A 6854-nucleotide genomic window follows, 5' to 3' on the forward strand; every position below is an offset into this window, starting at 1 on the left:
ACATGTGGAAATGGAAAATGGGGCATTCAAAGATGTTCTCTACATTCCAATTCTTAGCTCCAATCTCCTCTCAGTTTACCAAATCACTAACCTTGGAGATGGTCACAAAGTTGAGTTCCTTTCAGATTCAATCATGGTGCGAAGTGTAAAAGATGATTCATTGGTTGTAACAGGGAAATTCAATCATGACAAGAGGCTTTATTCCTTCTCCCACTTTATGCTTAAGTCTACTTCTCAAGCCCTCTTGACTCATTCACATTCACAAATCAACTTATGGCATAAGTGGTTTTGTCATCTTGCCTTCCGCTACCTTTAGCAACTTTTCTTCAAACACATGGTCAAAGGTCTACCTAACATCAACTTTTCTAAGGATGAGTGTTCATCATGTTCAATGGATATGAATCTCAAGGAGAAGTCTAATAAAGGGAAGTCTTCAAGAGCACTAGTGGTTCTTTAATTAGTTCACATGGTTTTATAGGTCCTTTTGTAGTGACTTCAATTAACTAAGGCCACTACATCCTTACCTTTGTTGATGACTTTTCATGATTCACATGGGTCTATTTCCTTCATCACGAGAATGAAGTGGTTGATAACCTTCAAGCCTTTAAGATTCATGTTGAATAGAAATCAATGAAAGCCATCAAGGTTCTATAGATGGACAATGAAAGTAGATATGTGGATAGAATACTTAAGGACTTTTGCAAACTTGAGGGAATTGATCTCTAGAATCCACCAACATTTAGTTTGCACAAGATAGATGTTGCAACTATGAGGATTAGAATTCTTAAGTCCATGGAAAGTTGCATGATAGAAGCCAAGTCTCTTGATCCAACACTTGAAGTTGAAGTCATTAGCAGTGCTACTCACATACTTAACAGGTTTCCTCATAATGCCCTAAATGGGAAGATTCCTTTTGAGGCATGATGTGACAAAAAACTAGTTGTTAGTCAGTTCAGAGTCTTCGGTTGTTCAACATGGGTAAACCTATCTTCTAGGGGATGCAAGGCACCAACACCTAGGCCTCATACTTTCATTAGATATGAAGATAGTGTTAAGGCATATTGACTCATGGATCCAAAGACTCATGAGATTTTTGTGGAGAAGGATGTTCACTTTGAGGAAAGTTCACCCACCTTATCCTCTAATCCTCTCCACACTTCATACAAAATGGAAACTGATAGTGATACCAACGATAGTGCTTCAATAGATTCAAACACGTGGGGTTCTATCAACAATTGTAGTGAGAGGTCATGACATCAGTATAGTCCACATGCTTATATTGCCATAGTGAAATGTCCAGCGCAATAGGGTACACTTCATCTTCTAGCTCTAGCTTTAGTAGATGACTACATGGTAGACATTGCAGGTTTGTTCATGGAGTCACACACCAAAAAATTGGGAGACAACATTGATGAAGATGACCCTTCTACAGTTGTTCTGAGGGCTCACTTTGACCCTCATTTCCATTTTCTACATGATCAATCTTCATAGGTTGACATGATTGTGGATCCTTATGTATAGTAGTTGTCAGAGGTCTCTTTATCAGCTGAGGAGATAGATGGCTCATTGGAATAGGTTCAACATACATCCTTTCCAGATTTGCATTCATTCTTTTTAGCATTGTTAGAAGGGGTGACCATTAGAATTGACACAAGGACACTTGAGCAAGTTTCAGGGCCACCATACATCTTTAGGATTGTACCTTTGCCTTTGTTTCTTCCAAAGGGGAGGAACATCATTTCGCACTCATGGACCAAATTCTTCCTTGGAGTAGCAATCACTGGTTGACATTATTCATTTGGGCAGGGACTACCTTGTCTCTCTTCCTCTTCTTTCTTATGGGGGGACCTTTTTCTCCTATGAGGTCTTGTTCTTCTCATTCTTCACTTTTGTATATACTTGATGTATATCATAATGGGGGGGTCTTGATTACTCCATCCATCCATACATCTTTCATCTCGCTTTTTGGGGGAGGGTTTTTCCCATGAGGTTTTCCCTCTTTCTCCACTTCATGAGAGATTGCATCTTCATTATGTACATGGGTACCTAACATGGCCTAGTAGATGGTACCCATTCTGCATTTCATCCTAGTTTTCGTAAGCTTAAGGGCATTCACCTAAGTTGCACTTAAGGGTGGGTGTTGGTGTAAATATGTATTTACTATTTACACTTACTTAAGTTTACTTAGGTTAATACATTATTTTATTATTTATTTTGTGAGACACTTAGGAGTTTGTGCACCTTTATGAGTTGTCATGTTGACAACATAGAAGTACGCAACTCTAATTCAGCACACGGTATATACAACACTGGAGTTTGCATCATTCACTGAGTTCTCATGCAGACAACACAATTATTCACACTCCCTTTTTAGCACATGTTGTCTACAAAATTGATTTGCATGTTACACCCTTGTAGGCTTATCCTCTCATCATTGCACTTACTTCTATGCTTAATGGAGGATAACCCATATCTGGTGGACATGTGCATAGTTGTATGACTTATCATGTAGTTAATTCCTAGGCATTCTAGATGCATCTCAGAGGCCTTTATATATAGGCACTCCTAGTGTACTTTTATGCATATTGACTGAACATGTCATCATTTTGGTCATACTCCTTTTTGATCTATAGTTGTGCTTGTGTTTGGGTTTCTAGTTCTTGGGTGAATTTTTCCCTAAGGCAAATTCTTACAAAGATGATGAAACTAATGAAAGAGTGCAAAGTGAAAGTGATGATGAGCTAGAATTTGCAGCTATTAAAGGAGTCAAAGAAGAGAAAGCCCTAGTTTTGTAGGTTGAAAAGATATATTATTAGATCATAGACATTGGTTGTTCATATCATATGACTGGTGACATGAATAAATTTGTTAAGTTTAGTAGTAGGGATGCTCAGAGTTGGTAACAATGCAACTTGTCATATCAAGGGAATAGGATCTATTACTATTGATGGAAAGACTAAGATTGATGATGTTTATTTTTTATTGATTAAAGTGTAACCTACTGAGTGTTGGATAGTTAGTTGATAAAGGATATCAATTATAATTCACATAGAAGACATGCATTATCAAGGATAAAGATGGTAAGTTGAGTGGATTTGGTACAAGATCCAATGGTAATATTTTTCAATTGAACCCTATAGATATGACATGTTTGGTTGCAAAGGTGGATAACACTTGGTTATGGAATAGAATAATTTATCATATAAAACTTGATAATATTGTGAAGGCTAGTAGTACATAGGTAAAAGAGGAAAGTTGTGTCACCTTTTAGGGTGACTTATCAGAACAACTAAATTTGACTATTTCTATCTAAATCAATTTTATTCAAATATATGATCTAGAAAAATTCATTCTAGCTAAGTTATATATGGTAACACACTTTTCCAATTGGAAATGTCTATTAAATACATGTTTTATACTAGTTTGTATCCAATTACTAAAGAAATATAATTATTTCAAAAAATTGATGTTTCAATAACTCTTACTATTTTTAATGATATATATTTAATAACTTATAAACAAAATTTTATAGAGCTCAAAGTCAAGAATATTCTCATATAGAGTTTATAGTATTTTAATTAGACATAGTATATTATAATTAAAAAAATTTACAAGCACATATTTTAATACTTGAAAAGATGTCAATTTTGACAAAGAAAAAAATATTAAATCATATCAAAAAAAGTTAAAACTTATATGATATTCTAGAGGAGAGAGTCCTCTTCTAGAATGTATAATTTTTATTCTGGTTAGAATTGATTTGTTTTAAAAAAATATTGTGGGAGATCAAAACTATTGATTCTAGGTGAGTTGAACTTTGAATGATTATAAAAGTGAAAATATAAATCTAAAGCCAATTTTTATTTTAGATGTTCTAGATATATATGCTATCTATAACATAGTTTGAGATTAAAGGAAAATAAGTTTATTTTCATATAGTTTTGTGGTGGGAACTAGACCCCTAATTTTCAGCATTTTTCAACAACTGAAAAATTATGTATAAAAATTATGAAAATATATCAACTCTTATTTCAAATAATTTTTAAAAATTATAATCCTAAACTTGATAAATTTCTACACATTTCATTAGTTTACTTCATTTTGAAATTCTAAATAATAATACCTATTTTATATTATTGAAGGTGAACAATTATACTTTTGTTAGCCTTTTCCTTTACAAAAGGGTGACACAAGTTTGTGTTTTGACCCACAATTTCTATTAGATATTTACCTAAAATTGTGAAGCCTACTAATTTTGTGTACAAAGAATGTTTAATGGCTAAGCAGAAGAAAGTTTCCTTTCCTAAAAATAAGTTCTCTACCATAATGAAATTGAAGATTTTTCATGCAAATTTGAGTGGTGATACTAGTAAAAGAGGATACAATCCTTAAAGGTGCTTCAGGAGTTTTGGTGATGATTTTACTAGGATGATGTGGGCAACTGTGCTCCTTAAAGAAAAGTATGAGCCATTTGTGTTTAAGAATAGAGTTGATAATTAATTTGGAGTATAGATGAGGAGGATGTTGTCGAAAATATTCAAGACTAGCTAGGTTACTGAGAGGGGAGGGGTGAATCAGTAACCTCAAAAATTTTACCAAATTTAGATCTTAATTGCAATAATCCAATTATGATTTAATTTATCATATCAGATCTAACTGCATACATGAGAAACTAAAAACATAAAATATTCATAACACTTGAACAAAATAATTTGGTGATCCAGAAACCTTCCAAATAGAAAGTAAAACTGGGGTGGGGATGGTACCCACAAAACTTCAATACACTAGCATAAAGTTGGCTGATCAAGGCTTACATTGATCACTTTTGATCACCCTGTTAGTAGCAATTAGGACCACTAGGTCCACCTTGTTAGAGGTTTTTACAAACACAAAATGAAGTATGCACTCAGTAAAGAGATTTTAGAAAAGACTGTTAAGTCTACCTTGTTAAAGGATTTGGACCAGTTCACCTGTTAGGATGAAGTAGTAGATCTCTGACTTACAACTGAAAATTGCTGATAGAGATTCCTTGAAGTACTAATCACCTTTATGTGATAGATATGACTGTGCTGCTCCTTTACTAATATGGCCTTACAATACACTTTGTCTATTGTTGATTCACATTCGCATGCTTCTTTTTCACATTATTGTCACACCTGGATATAATATAATACATTACATATATATCAATCTAATTTACATAATTACAAAGTTGGTCATCATACAAGTTAACACCAATATTACAAAGTCAGCCCATATGTAGATACTCGAGTTTTGAAGACTGACTTGGTGAAGTTTTGATATTCGATGTCCACTATCATTACTCAGCATCTTCATGCACTCAATAGAAGTAGAAGCTCAAGCCATACTAACCACCTTAGAGTAGTCTCAAACTCAGTCTACACTGGTGACTTAGTAGATACTATGTAACTTGGTATAAACTAAATTACATGTTTACCATGAGTGTACTTAGTAAACATTAATCATCATATAGCTTAGTTAGCACTAACTTCACTTTACATGAACTACTAGCTTGGTAGAAACTACAAAGCTTGGTAACCACTAAAGTTCTTGGGTTGAACTATTGGATTTCACACTAATTGAATTCACTTGGTAATGACTGGAATTCTCGGTAGGAACTGTAGTACTTGGTGGCCACTAGAATACATGGAAAACACTATAAACTATTCAATGAGCTTGGTAGCTATACATAATCTAAATAAGTGTTGTCACTAATAACGAACTTGACTAAATGTCAAAAATATCCCCCTTTGGCATTAGTGACAAAAACACTTATCAACCAAAACTTATATACATTACAATGTCATACTAGCTCGGTATGGTATACTATTTTTGAGATTTTTCAAAAAATTTCTTTGTAAGTTTATACAGTATACTATATTTGCAAATACAGTTTCTCCCTTTGCATGATTCTCCCACATACAATATACATAGTATAACAAATATCTTTGACTATAAATGGTATATTAAGTGTCTCTCCCCATATATAGCATACTAAGTGTCTCTCCCCCTTTTTGACAATAATGCCAAAGATTTATTCAAAACTTATTTACATGGAGACACCAATATGAGAAAGAAAACTAGAATGTACCTTAAGTATAAGTACTAGAATTTTAACCCAATTCTCTTGCAAAACTTTGCACGTATCTAGAGTAACTTGTACTTCTGTAGATAGTTGTATCATGTGATCTGCAATGGAGAAGTTGTTTTCATGGATCAATATTTTTGAATAAAAAATATGCTTTTGCATTGTATCCATGATGGGAAGGATCATATTCTCAATATCTATCAGTGTAGACTAGATCCTTGCTTCTTCTCTCAACAACTCTGCCTGCATATTTGACAAGAATTTGATTTTCATATGATGTGTAGAGCTTGAACTAGAGTCAAGTTGCAACTATTGTGCACTATCCTTCAGATCTTCATCAATCTTTGTCAATTTTCTCTTTATCTCCTTTGTGAACTTGGTAACATAACATAACTTCACAAAAAGTGATATCACATTTGTGCAAGAGGTTTCAATATTGGTAAAAAATGAGGAAAGCTCCACTTGTTGGATAGCTATTTGCTGAGAAATGTGCTCAAGCACTTCATTATCAAATTTCTTTTCTACTTTCTAAATCAATTTATCTTGACTATTAGTGTCCTCATTAAAATTTTGGATTGCCTCTTCTAATTGCAACAAAATGTGTTGAGAAGTATCAATTTCAATACCTATCACCTCAATCAAAATATTCTTAGCATCATCTATGATTTTGTATTCCCTATCTCTTTCCTCTCTCAATTTCTTATGCTTTTCCTTCTTTTGGAGGAGTTGACCAGCTATATGCATT

Source organism: Cupressus sempervirens, chromosome 10 (genome assembly GCF_028749045.1).
Source record: "Cupressus sempervirens isolate cs-2001-9-10 chromosome 10, ASM2874904v1, whole genome shotgun sequence".
In the NCBI taxonomy this organism is placed as follows: domain Eukaryota; kingdom Viridiplantae; phylum Streptophyta; class Pinopsida; order Cupressales; family Cupressaceae; genus Cupressus; species Cupressus sempervirens.